The sequence below is a fragment of the Phalangium opilio genome, unplaced genomic scaffold, assembly GCF_054372755.1.
Source record: "Phalangium opilio isolate 3A_F unplaced genomic scaffold, DU_Popi_V2 ptg000106l_1, whole genome shotgun sequence".
NCBI lineage: Eukaryota > Metazoa > Arthropoda > Arachnida > Opiliones > Phalangiidae > Phalangium > Phalangium opilio.
Genome location: NW_028324208.1, coordinates 1,362,851 through 1,377,959, shown reverse-complemented (window position 1 = coordinate 1,377,959; position 15,109 = coordinate 1,362,851).

Genomic DNA, 15,109 nt, shown 5'->3' with positions numbered 1-15,109 from the left:
TATATGAGATTAAATCGGAACTTCAAGTGTCACTGGCCAACAATATAGCGCCAAAATAAAGAGTTCAATTTTTTTACTAATCACCTCGTCACAAGGGATCCGACGGCCAAGTCATCATGCGTGACAACTCAATTTTTAAAAAAATTTAACTCTTTATTTTGACAGTATTTTATTGACGAGTAGCCCTTTAAAGGGCTGTTTTTTTTCTTCGCCAATGCTCAGACTGTCCCCTAAGGCCTGCGCAATTATTTCGAAGGCATTAGCTTGCCTAACTGAGGCATTGGCCAACGTCGTTACCGCCTCAGGCAGTTTTGCTTGGGACGCGGCTATAGATTCAACGGCTTTCCGCATGCCTTCAATATCTATACAGGGTGATTCTAAAATGGTGGTATAACCGAACTACTGCGGGTTCTATGAGCGATTTTAAGTCGAAAATGTTCTATGGCATTTTGTCATCCAGGCCACCGTTTAAAAGTTATGATAAGGATCATTTACGGATGACCCCTTAAAATTAATTAAATTCGAAAACAAAAGCGCGCCAAAATTTAAAAATTTTGTAATGGCACGTGCAGCCTTTTACTGTGCTAAAGTCTCGTGACTACGATCTTCCCAACAATTCTTAAGCCTAATTTCAAATTAGATTTTGAACAGCGCAGACAGTGAACGAAACCAACCCGCTTTTTTAAAAACCAAGTTTTAGTTAAACGCTTTTTGAGCCTAAAACGACTGATGGATAAGAATCCGCGAGAGGTATGCTCGACCACTTCGCCCTCGCCTAGGAAATGCTTTGGTTCATTCCTAGCTTCCTGCATTACTTCTGATTGCCGCGGTTACATTACTGGAACCATATGCGCCCGATGGACAAAGAGTAAAAAGCGATTCGAGAGCTCTGGTATGGCCCTCCACTAATTACAACGCTTAATCAAAATCTAAACTGATAATGGCCACTTGTCGTCAAGGTCGTTGCGATGCTACTTTTACTCTTGGATTCACCACAGAAAAACATTGGCGGGTTATTACGTCCACTCTTCATAAACTTTCCAAATTCATAAACATTTCCAAATTACCGCCAAAGATGAAAGAAAACCACTACAATTTAAACTCTTGCGCGTTTTGCAGCAAATACCTTCCAAATTCCAACTGACTTTACAGTTAGTTGCAGCGATTCATCAAGTTTTGAGAATCGAATGTGAGAACATCTAGTCAGACTCTCATTCCATGAGGCAAAACACGCTACACCGCCAAAAACTGACATTTAGTTGATTTCTTAATTTGGCTTCTGACTTTACAATTTTTACGTTACATTGCAGTAGAGCCCATGTGTTCCGTAACTTCTTACTCCATTGACGATCAAATTGTTAAAATTAAGTTTTGATCCGCTTTAAACAATTTTGCTTGAAAAGCTTCACTTCTTTTTGCGATTCTCAGAACATTAAACCTTTGTTGATTGTTTGTTAGGTTTTTCTCAATCCGGCAAGAATCTTCCCATTTGGTCCTTTTTTATGAAATTTTCAATGCATTTCCCCATTGGGTTAGGTTTTTCTCAATTCGGCATGAATCTTCCCATTTGAACCCATTTTCAAGCTTACATTGGTGGAGGACTTCTTTATGGAGTTCACGGGGAAGTAAATCGCGAGCGCGATTACTAAACACGTGAGTCCCCTTAAAAAATGTATTCAACCCACTGGGCTTTTGATTAATTTAATTAATTTTAAGGGGTCATCCGTAAATGATTCTTATCATAACTTTTAAACGGTGGCCTGGATGACAAAATGTCATAGAACATTTTCGACTTAAAATCGCTCATAGAACCCGCAGTAGTTCGGTTATACCACCATTTTAGAATCACCCTGTATTTTGTGCAGTTTGGGTCTCCCCCAAATGCTCCGCGGCCCGTTCATAGGGCGTTTTGCGGCTTTCGGCCCTTCTCTTTTATCTTGCCTCAATTTATTCTATAAATTTGTTATACTTGCTAGTAAATGTCAGGATTAGCCTAAATTATTTGCTATCTCAAAATACTTTTTGCAGAATCTGCAACGGAGTTTGGCACAAAGCCCATTTCTTCTTTTCCGCTCTATTCTCCACCGGAAATCTCGCGGCTGGTTGTAGTAGCAATGGTCGGTTCTCCAACCTCAATTGTGACAATCGGTGCCACATAAACCTCGAAGTTGTCATCCAAGGGAACAAATGACGAGGTGGATTCCTTCGAGGAACCGTTGTCCGCAGGAGAACGGAGGGAAGAAGTTGATGGGGTAGGATGTTCGGGGAACCCAGCGTCAATAACCGACTCTAGGCCCGTCACCAACCCCATGCCAAAAATTTGGATTAACCTCCCTTCTAAATAATTAATGGACTCCGGAGGTGGCCCACCACCAGTCTTGCCAATATTGGCCTTAGAGGCTTTGGCTTTTACATGGGATTCTCATGCCGTAAAGCACTAACGGAGTTATTATGTTAAAATGTATATTAAAATGTACTTAAATTAACATACCTTATTCCACTTTTCAACATTTTTCGTCGCCCCAACTCCGCAACTATTAAATTGGGAGACTAAGTCCTCCCACATGGCCTCGTACTTGGCCCTACAAAATGTAGTGCTAAATTTCATTTCTACAAAATTCCAATGAGCTTCTAAAAATTCTACGTAAATTAATTGTTGCTTTGCGCGTATTTTAACACCCATTTTAAAATAATGTTAAAGTGAAATTTAAAAATAAAGATTTTCAAACCAAAAAAGAAGCAGGTGTTTGTATCTTAAGAAAAGAAATCGAATTTTCTTTGTATTGATTGTATTTCCAATACAAAGACCCGCTTCCCAAATTTTCCACTCCTTGGGAAAAACCAAAGTTTCCATCCCTTCAATTTGAAAGCGCACCTAATAAAATTGACCAATAAAGAAGTGGGCGTGGAAAAGTACCACATGCAGTCTCACGTGATGGAAAAAACTACACGTGGCTTAAGAGGAAGTGGCGTCAATTTAGATTGAGAGAGAAATTTCGAAGTATCCGAATGACGATAAGGATTGGGATTAGAGACTACGGTCTTCTCGGTCCACTCCGAATGAAGCCGACCCGAATCATAAGGATTCGGAGTGATCCGAATGATTTTTGATTTTTAGAGAATAGGGTCCCTGAATCCTTATATATCCTCCTCTGTGAATGCCAAATCATGTACAAAACTTGACCACTTGTATAGAAATCCCGAGCCACTACTGCGTTTATCAGAATACTTAAGTTTCAATACCTCATACTCTTCCATCATGTTGCAAACAAAAGTTTTCAAACGTCCTTGGCTCTCCAAACATTGCAGTATTGTATTCCGTGCATCTTTTCGTTTCACAAATTCGTCATTATAATTCTAACCTCAAATTCGTCATGCATTTTTCATATTACTATTTTATCATATTCATAGGCAATCACAGTCCTCAAAGATTTTTTCCAAAGCCTAGGCTATACTGTCACTGTCAAGCGAGACTCCTAAAGCAGACAGCTGATTGAAATTTACTTTAGAACGCATGCGCGTCGATTAAACCTTCAACAACCCGCGCCACTTTTTCTGAGCGGCAGGACTTCATCTACGTTAGGTACATGTAGAGTGGTTCGCCATTTGTGCGATGCCGCGGAAAAGGAGCACGAGTCTCAACTTTCATAACACGCCCATGCCGAGGAGCTATTAACTTTTTATTTATAATCCATTTACTTTTGCTGTGATGTAGTTATTTGTGTCGAAAAGATCTGTAGTTTTATTGTGATCTTTTGAGAGCTATACAACACGGTAATTTATAAAACTTCGTTAGAAAATAAAATGTAAGGCGTACTGATTTTAAAATGATGCCCATGTATCATGTTGAAATATTTTACTGAAGTAATTTTGGTGAAAAAAAGTAAGATAAGAATTTTTTTTAAATAATTGATGTTTTAAAATCATTTCTTCAAAAGTGAAAATTTGAATATCTGGGATTTCATGCAATTTATTTTCTACACATATCTTTTACCCTTTCCTGTATTTGTCTACAATGACAGTTTTTATTAATATTACTTGTCCTGGTAAAAATTTCTTTTAACAGATAACGACGATGTCCTGACATCGTACTGAGAATGTTCTTCTTTGGCAAACCTATTTTTATTTCATTTTAAAATGTTTCCTACTTTTGCAAATAACCGTCCTAACTAAGCACCAAGTTGGTAAGAAAAATTACCTCTCCGAGTAAAGATGAGAACTACCCGCAAACTTATTAATTTAGATATGGAATTATAGCTCTTTATTGATAAACAATTGCAAAACATTAATGAATTATTCAAAGAATACCCAAGGCAATCATCCAATGGGGGAAAAACAGGAAATGGCGAGTTTATATTTTGGAAAATTATTGCCTTTGTGTGTTGGTAAAGGCAGTGAGCACGAATCGAAAGGGGAGTCAAAGATAGAAGGGGAAGGTACTTTATAAAGGCCGGGCACCATGGCTCTCACGCGCACCTACCTCAACGCACATCCGAAGAGTAAGACGTCACGAGATCCTTTGAGAAGGAAATTCAAAAAGGATAAACCCGAAAATTCAGTTAGAGGCTCAGAATTCAGCCAGCGTAGTTCACTGGTTACTGTAGCTTTGTCTACAGTTAATTTACGCTTTTTTAACAATTTATAGGCCTAATAATGGTTTCTTATAAGAAATGCTGTTACAAAAACTGTAACAATATTACTAAAAACTGTAGCCGCGATATAAAATTCATACCATTCCCCAAACATAAAACCAAATTTGAGCTATGTAAAAGATGGATAATATCGTGTGGTAGAATTGATTTAACGACGGAAAAGATAAATAGAACACATTATGTCTGCTCAGGGCATTTCTAGGCGGTAAAGGACCCACGGAATCAAATGCTGTACCTCTTTTCAATTTTGGAATACCAAATTGTCCGGTATGTAAAATTTTATTTTTGATTAATTGTTAAAGCGTGATTGTTTTTTTTTGAAATTCTATTAAGGATTTTTTTGAAATAATGCTTTCTTCAGGCTTGATTTTAATTTTTATATACTTTGTTAAGGGTTATTATTTATGAGTACAAGGGAGAGTTTCCTTTGGATTTGTCCCAGATGCAAATGCCAAACGAATTAACGAACAAAAAAATCACAAAGGGTAAGCTATATTTTGCCCAAAATTTTAAGTCTACTGGTTAGTTATGAAAATTATATGAATTGTTATATTGTTCGTGTCTCATTAAAATTAAAATAAACAATTACGACTTCAGAGTTTAACGCAAAGTTTTTCCTGGAGAATGGGTTGGCTCTATCCGAAACAGCTGCAAAATTAATGGCTAACATAAAAATTGATGAAGAAATTGACCCATCTGTGATAAAAGTTCAAGCCTCATTCAAAATTCACTCAAGAGTATTGCGGTCATCCTCAAACACCAAAACTGAAGTTATGAGCTGTTTCAAATCAGTTCAGGAGTTCAATACCTTAAGTAATTTTGGAAAAGAACTAATTGCTATTGACTGGTTGAGACGGTTTTTTGACGAAGTTCTTGTTAAGTGGGTGAATCTGAAGCCAGACGTAGCCGGTCCCAAACTTCAAGAATCCACAAAATTTCTAACGCCGTTAGAAGAAACAAAGAAGACAGGAAAGGTTGTACACCATATTGGGGCGTTTATTATGCGAAAACTGGCGATTAAATCCAAAAATCAAATACAAAATAGAAGCCTGCGCTGCTTGGTCAGAGAAATTAAGTAGAGGAGGCCTAATAACACTTACGCCAAAGGGGTTGAATTCAAACAAGCTGTATTAACTGAAAATGTTAGGACCAAAACTTTGGTGCAAAAAAGGCTTCAAAAGGAAGACGTACAGGAAAAATGGAAGATGTTATGGGGGAAGATGATGATAAGACAGAGATGGAGAAAGCGTTCCTCATTATCTGTAATACTTTTGCAAACTGTAGGGGAGTAGCTCTCAGATAATTCAGTCAAAGGAAATACCATGAGCTTAAATGCAAAGATATTGCTGAGTGCAAGGGAACTCGACAAGGAATGAAAAATATATGCTCGCATAGTGCATTATAAGGCGTTAAGTGATAACTCAATACTTGTGATATTTAAAAAAAATATTATTGCGCTTTCATACTAAATTTGTACCAGATTTTTAATGAAACTAGGCCCAATGTTCATCAGAAAAATGTTCCTGATTTAACCAAAGATTGTTAAAGTTCCTAGTGAAATTCCTAAAAATAAAATGTTTTTTATTTATTTTAGGTGTCTTTTGGGTAATTTTTGTAGAGGATTTTAAATTTTGAAGTGTTGCCATTCTTTGGTGCTTTAATTAAGGGCTTCAAAATTTTGAACTTCCTTTCATTATAACCATAGGTTATGAGGTCAGGGTTTTCGTGACAAACAACTACTCGCCGATGTTTACCAAAATGATGTTCAAGGGGATCTTGGTTAAATCTTTCCGTTAGTACAAATTAGGCACCCTTATTTAGTAAAAATTTAACAGCTCCAATTATAGAATACAAAGTTGTGTGAATGCCTTTCAAGGTGTAACGGGAAATATATTTAACTCTCCATTTCTAACTAGTTTGATTCAGCTATTCTCCTCATTAAAAAACTATCATAGTTGGCCGGGCACTCGCTAACCTTTCACTATTGGGGGTTGCGAGAATTAATCTTTGTCTAGCGGATTTTGTCATGTAGAGTCTAGGGGTATATGTAATTAAGTAAGGATACGAACTCTTTGAGAGTGACCAATTGAACAATTTAATGAAAACACTTTTAACACTAATAAATGATAAACAATTAAATCCTAACACAAAGCTGTGAGGCCCCTTAACGATCCCTTACTAAAAACTATAATAACTTAAATACTAAATACTAAACAATTAAACTAGAACTAACATACAATTAACTACTAACATTGTTGTTAACAATCTCTATTAATTCTGACTTCAACGTTTGCTTCTTAAATCCGTTAATTAGTTAGATGGGTTCGTATCAGTTTTCCATTAGGGTAGAAATGTAGATTTCTTCTTGTTTCCAACTACCACTTTCTTCTGATCGGTTGACGCGCACATCATTTAATCAAACCTTACCTAACCTAAACAAAAAACCTTACCTAACCTAAACAAACCAAACTTTACCTAACCAAACCTAAACTAACTAAACCTAACATAACCCAACCCAACCTTGTTTGGAGGTAAGAAGATTATTTATATGAGTATTGAAAGCCCGCCTCTTACCACTAACAATTTATTAACAATAATACAAATATTTTGGAAATGGTGTCAGATAATTAATAGGAGAGTATTTTGGAAAAGGTGGCAGCTAATTAATAGGAGAATATTTTGGAAAAGGTGGTAGCTAATTAATAGGAGAATATTTTGGAAAAGGTGGCAGCTAACTATTAGGAGAATATTTTGTAAAAGGTGGCAGCTAATTAGTAGGAGGATATTATGGAAAAGGTGGCAACGAATTATTGGAACCATTGTTTTGTAAAAGGTGGCAACTAATTTGGTAACCAAATCATCACGAGACCAAACCGTCCCGAGAGCAAATCATCACGATACCAAATAGTCCCGAGAGCAAATCATCACGATACCAAATAGTCCCGAGACCAAATAATCACGATACCAAATAATCACGATACCAAATAGTCCCGCGACCAAATCGGTGAGACCAATTAGTCCCGCGACCAAATCGGCGAGACCAAAATGGCGAGATCAATTCGGCGAGACCATATTTTTCTGTTCCGTGCGTTTTAGAAAATTCTAACATTGATCCTGATAATGTTTCTAAGTGCTTTAAAAATGGCACAATTTGGGATGCTTTTATAGGAGTAAGCGAATCTACTTAAGTTTAGAACAAAAGTCGAAGATAAGGCATCAGATATGTTGTTTAGATCAAGGGTGGTTGATTCCGTTAGTACTTGAAATAAGGAAGATAGCCAACAATTTTCAATTCCTCGCCTCCAAACTGGTTTTTCACAAATTGGACATTTAATTTTTTCATTTAATCTAACCTGATCCTCTGTACTAGGGCTCTCACTTGAGCCTCCGCATCTAAAATGGAACCACTGTACACATTTTGTACACTGAAAATATAATGTTTTATCATCTATTTTTTGACACAAGCAAAAAACCTCCTTAGTTGTTTCGGAAAAAGTAGGGTAAAACTTATCTAGATCTCGTTTAGGTTTTATTGACCTTTCCGATTTCCGAACTTGTAGGCCTACAGATTTAAGATTTAAATTAACCTCATGATTTAAGCCATCTTCTGGAACGTTTTGGAGAGATGCAGCTTGGTAGTCTAGAATTTGGACAGGTAGGGTTTGGATAGACACGTGATTACATAGTGGTTCAACAATTAAGGTTTGTGTAGAAACGTGGTTACATAAAGGTTCAACAATTAAGGTTTGGGTAAAAACGCGGCTACTACTGGTTCAACAATTAAGGTTTGGGTAGAAACGTGGTTAAATACTGGTTCAACAATTAAGGTTTGGTTAGAAACGTTTTGGACAGGCATAATTTGGTCGTCTAATTGAGCTGGCAGAGTTTGCATGGTACATTATTGGTCAGGGACGTATTTGGAAGTAATAGTTTTTACAGGGACAGATTCGGGAGTAATAGTTTGGTCAGGGAAAGATTCGGAAGAAACATTTTGGTCGGGGAAAGATTACGGTTTGGGTAGTTAGGGATTGGATTTCTTTGATAAGCAGGAAATGGGTCGATATCACTTGTTCAACCATATGTGTAACATAATCTTTTAAACCCCGATAGTTTAACTGATACCGCGAATGGAAGCAACGTGAAGCTTTGATGTCGGCATTTGATTTAACATCTTTGCTCTTAACACAACGTAAAATCTTAACTACTTCCTTCCACACTGGTCTGATACTACTAGAAAACTCTTTTACTTTCTCTAAATCATAGTTTATCGCTTGTACCATCGCAGCGAATAGCTGGTCATTAGTAACTTCTCCGTGATTGTTAGCAAAACCACCCATGCTTATTGTGACTACCAACAATTTGACAGAGCTTCCAAATTTCTATGACTATAATTATTATTAAATTAAAATTTCCCAACGAATGGGAAATTGAGGTTTTGCTATACCTTAAAGATGCAATCATGTACGGCTATCTGAGGGGTCGGATATTTAGCGTTTTAGTGTACAAGATCTTGAGATTATTAGATTTTAACACGATTTTGAGAATTTGAAAACGATTTTGGAAGTAGTGCTTAAAATTATGAACTGTTTCGTCTTTTATGACATCTGATTGCGATATCTTTCCCGCAAAATCGTCAACAGTTCATTGAACGTCGTATTTACTTTCAGTTATTAAATCTGATCCGATAAGGTGATAATTTTCATCCGACCTAGCGCTATCTGAACGATTTCTAATCTTGTATCTGTTCAGATATCTTTATAATTTTACAGATATCCGCGTTTAACTTTATACACTGATTATATATACAGCCTTTCCAGCACATATGAAAACCTTTAATTATTTAGTCAAGACAGAGATACAGAGATTCATGTAATTTTAGAAGCAGGAATAGAGAACAGGGTACTTTTTGCGCGCGTCAAAGTTCACGACACCCTTCCTCGAGACGATAGGGGGGGATATGAAAGAAGATGCTGGTCATTGCGACAGAGATAAAAAGCAACGATGTATTTTTGGCCGTCTCCGTCAGCAACGTCATTAAAACAAAGTTTAAGTGAGCCAATTAGATAATTTAAAATTTTCGTTACGAATCGAAGGGATTGGATATACTGGGCCATGAGTCGGACTGAAGTTTAGACTAACCGTTCTCCATTCCTACTAATAAAATTACATGGAGCCCTTTTCTAGACTAGTCACTGTGTTTTGATAAATCATAGGCATCCTCTCGCACGATAGGTTCTTTCTATCTTTATTAAATAGGTGGAACAAATTACAATCGCCACCAGTGTTGTTATTTTGAATAAATTGGTGCCACGGAAATAATTGCCTGCTTCTAGGAGCAACATTTTTTATCTAAGCTTTGCCTATGAGGAGATTTCCACACTAGGCCTGTGGCTTGTTTACAGGTGGGTCCCTTTACAATGTATAGATTGGTGGTGGCTAGCCCCTATGCCACAGCTAACCTACAGCGCCCTATACTAACTATAACCGTTAACCCCTGCAAGTTTTGATGGAAAGGAGAAACCGGGTTAGACCGCGGAGGAAAACTCCTTTAACAAGCGGGGAGAGAACTTGCAAACTCTCCGCAGAAGGATTAGTTCCCAGATTTTCACCCGATGCCACAGTCCGGGATCGAACCCGGGATCCCCTTGCTGCGCACCTAGTGTTGTGAAATAAACGTATATTTTAAAAACGGTAACTAACCCGGTATATTACTGATTCAAATTTTGGGAAAACCATAATTATAGTTCAGTCACTAAATTTGGTAGCCCAAAATCAAGATGTTACTTAAAACTTTGGGCAACTTTAAGCAACTAGTTATGCAGCCAACGAGACTAACTCTAAGCTCATCCACGTTGATTGATCACATATACACGAACAACCTTCAACGCAACCTTGAAACCAAAGTGGTACAATGCAGTGTATTGACGCGACATAACCTGGGTCGTTAGGAAACAGACCTGCCCAAAACACCCTAAAGTTCTAAAAGATGTACGAAACTTGAAAGCAATGGATACTGAAAAGTTCACGGCTGAATTACAATCTCTCCTTGCTTTGTCAACGGGGACATTTTGCACCCCTGAGGATGGTGTCCATTATCTGCAGACTACAATAGTGACCACACTTAATAAAAATGCTCCGCTAAAGACTAAATTTGTCCCAGTAAAGAATATTCCTTTGATAATCAAATCTCAAATGCACCTTCGCGATACTTATAAGAGTAAAAGTCGCAATCCCAATTGTCACGATCGTTACACTGCCCTATATCGGGGTAGAGGAAGGTTATAAACCGAATGATCAGAGACCGTTAAACTAATTACCTTAAGACCAGATTTAAAGAATCTGATAGGGCCTCCACCATGTGGAAAACCCTGAAACCATTCTTAAAACGAAAAGGAAGAAAGACAATCTCACGCCTAGGCTATCAACACTGCTCCTCGAGGATCCAGATGAAATTGTCAACGCACTGAACGATATTACATAAATATAATTGACAGCTTACTCGACAAGAAAGAAATACGTAGCCCGAACGCCACTGATACTAGTCCTCAAGATGGTACAACAAGTACTTTGCATACCTTTCACCGAGTGTCAGAGGTTATGGTTTTTACAGCCCTTAAAAGTATTCAGCCTAATAAAACCCCATGATTAGATGACTTAGCCAATGCCAAAATAAAGGCTCTGGCAGCGATACTAGCAGCACCACTCACAAGAATAGTTAACCTGTCTTTTGAGCTAGGATCGTTCCCTACGCAATGGAAACCGGCAGAAATAATCCCAGTTTATAAATCTGGAAGCCCTATCGAGCCAAAAACTGTCGTCCGATATCCATCCTACCTACGCTCTATAATCACAGAGAAAATGGCTCATTCTGACATCTACACCTATCTTGATAGTCAAAACCTACTCTATAATCTGCATACCACAACACTTAAGTAGTGGGCTATATGTTGTCGGCGCTTTCCTCGCTTTTTCAAAGGCGTTTGACACCGTCCAACATAACCCTTACTGGCTAACTTAGAGCGAGCTGGACTGGGTGTAATGTCCTAGCGTGGTTCCGCTCATATTGGCAAGGGAGGAAACAAAACGTCTTCCGCAACGGCCACTCATCAAGAGAACTAATACTTAAGAACGGAGTCCCTCAAGGAAACGTGTTGGGTCTTATACTCTTCAACGTATACACGTCGCAACTCCACGAATCTATACACCATATAACTTCTTTTGAGTATGCAGATTTCACTCTAATCATAGGAAAAGGAGAAAACTGGCATCAACTCATTAAGACTGTCGAAGAGGATATCCGTCGCCTTAACACTACATTAAAAACAAGGGGCCTTGTAATAAACATTGAAAGTTTATGATTTTCGCTCCAACTAAGGCTGCTGAGCACATTAATGTCAAGTACAATGGAAAAATAATGAGAGTGCGCCACTTTCAATATTTAGGCCTCTGGTTCGATGAACTATTTAAATGGGATGAGCATATAACTTATATATCGAAGAAAATATATACTAGGCTCTGGTTACTAAGACCTCTTCAACCTTACCTAGTCTAGACCAAGACGCCTTGAGAACACTGTTTAAGTGACTAACAATATGAGGATGTGTGAACCATTATTTTAAGCTAGAACAGCCGCATAAAGGAACGAGAAATCGAGGAAAACGGGACTCAGAAGTAAGAAAGTACATTGTTTTAGTCTTCGGAAGGCTAGTACACTTGGTTTCACTCAAAGAGGTTTGTATACTCTGAGCATAAAAATTTCAAAAATGTTTGATAACTCTTACCATTTGGTAAATTACCGGTAATTTACGGACGGTAAATTACCTACTCACATCTTTACTAGTACCAAGTCAATTGTTTGGGAAAATAAACTGAACTGTTTCCCTCCGAGATGGGTTAGATGTAGAGGGATTCCGAATCCCTCGACATCCAACCTTCAACAAATGTACAATTTGTCTGGATGTTTTTTTTTAAGTATATGCGTTATGAATACATTTCAAGCGTTTAAATTCTGAAATGTATTAATCCGAAACAACGTCCGATGCCACAGATATCTGTTTCAAATGTCTACAATCTCGTTTTTATCTCAGATATGATGTGATCCGAATGTGTATCAGAAAAAGGCATCTGATCTGAAGTGAAAATGGCTCTTAACTGTATAACTGATAGCTGAAGTCAACCAAAGATATGTCATCTGTTCGGATCACAAATCAGATAACTGTGTTCGGTTTAAAGCACTATTTGGAAGGCTTTTAAGGTACAGAAGTCAGAATTTCTAGACCTTAAAATGAGGTTTTTAGATTTTGAGATTTTTCAAGTGAGATTTTAATCGAGATTTTCCAAGAAGTGTAAGGGATTTTGACCAGTGTCCGATCTCTCATAAAAATAAGGATAAACGTGAGTTTTCTACGCTTCACCCAAAAAAGCTACCCTCTTATTGGTCTTATCAGAAGTTAATGACTTCTTATCCTGGAAAGTATTGGACACTAAGGCTTTATATGGTATCCATCCCTGCTAGTCAAAATTGCCAATGGCAATCGTAAAAGAGGGTCGAAAGTTTCCTCCCCACTTGGAAAACTATCTAATCTACTGAAAAAAATCCCCGGCCGAGAGGCTGTGGCACTCAAACTGTGGGGCGTGTTCAAAACTTCTTCAGCGCCAATCGTTGAAAAGCCGTCTGGCTAAAACTCTATGAAAATCCATTACAATCCGTGGGCCTAGGACCCCACACTAGTTTGACCGGAATTTCTAGCAAACTCTATTAACAGCTGTTCTTGTCACCGTTTCTGATTCGTTACCTCAAACCACAGGACACACCTTAAATTTTCGTTACTTGCCCGCTGCTGGCGCGCAAATCAGCCTGCCACCTCAAAATGAGGGAAACGCCGTAGGTGGCGTGGTGATCGGACCTAATAAGAAGTTGGCTAACAGAGATGGTTCCGGATATGGTTAGAGTCCAATACTTCCCAGGATAAGAAGTCATAAACTTCTGGTCTTATATGTATGAAAGTTCCTTTTACCGCAAATTGTAGCCCTCTCATTGGTCGAGGATAGGAACCCTTTGTATAAACAAGCTATAAATACCTGAATTTTCTGTTTCACACTTCACTCTCTTTACTTTGACACCCCGCTCCAATTTAAATACTGCCAAAAGTGAATAGAAAAATCTATTTATTTTCATACTAAAATAAATAAATAGTTAACAACTGAAAATCGTCTTTCCAATAATGTGAGCATTTTACTTGTTTGTAATTTAAATAAAGTCTAAACTTTAAATTAAAAGGAATTTTATTGTTCATCAGCAAACAAAAACTAAATATTTTTTTTTAATTTTTGATTTAAGGTTTGTTCATATCCTCAACGGAGATTTCGTGCTTCCTGCGGAGGTTTCGGGAAATAATAACGTTACCAGTATTGGGACGTGGATAAAAGTAAAGCCTCATCTTTGGAGCCATTGGACCAAGAGTGGAAATTTTAATCATATTGGCGTGTCCAAGTTTATAGTTACCCCAGTAGCACTGCCGACGTAGGGCCTACATGGTCGGCTTTGTGTGTTACCGACGAGTTGGTAAAAAGTCACTAATAAGTCGGGAGAGTAATGGTTTGAAAGTCGAAATGTCCGCCTGGAGGGACGATGGCCCGCCGGTTTTCCTACTGTTTTGAGGCTACTATAAAACGACTGTTGGCCGACTATATGTCGGCGTCATTATGCCTACCTAAATCCGCGCTCAATCCGACGATTTCGCGGCTTTTTAGTATAGGAACGGTAAATCGTCGGTAAAGGGCTGGTAGAGTAAGGGTTTGAGAGTCGAAATGTCCGCCCGGCGGGACGACAGCCCGCCGGTTTTCAGACTGTTATGAGGCGACTATAAAACGACTGTTGGCCGACTATAGGTCGGCGTCATTATGCCTACCTAAAGCCGCGCTCAATCCGACGATTTCGCGGCTTTTTAGTATAGGAACGGTAAATCGTCGGTAAAGGGCTGGTAGAGTAAGGGTTTGAGAATCGAAATGTCCGCCCGGTGGGACGACGGCCCACTGGTTTACCGACTGTTACGACACGAATGAAATACGACCCTCATCCAGCACGTTTGAGAGTCGACTTAACCACCTGTCAGCAAGAGGTCCGACGCTTTTGCGACGATCAAACCTTAACTCGAGGCTTGATTCGCTTATAGTAAAGGATACTGATACCAAGTATTGAAATTTCTTTAATACATTTTGCGGAATAGTAAAAGTAAAAAAAAAACCGTCCCACGGAAAAAGAAGGCCTATACAACAACTTCGTTTTTCATTTTACTCTTTTATAACGTGACCATACCGACTAGCGGGAAGGAGTTGGTAATCAATTGGCAAAAGTGGGTTTCGTGTTTAGGACGGTAGGCAAGCCTACTTCAAACCACCACAGTTCCAACAGCCGGATAAATGTCGGTTACTAAACGGCCTAAGAATATCTTTGC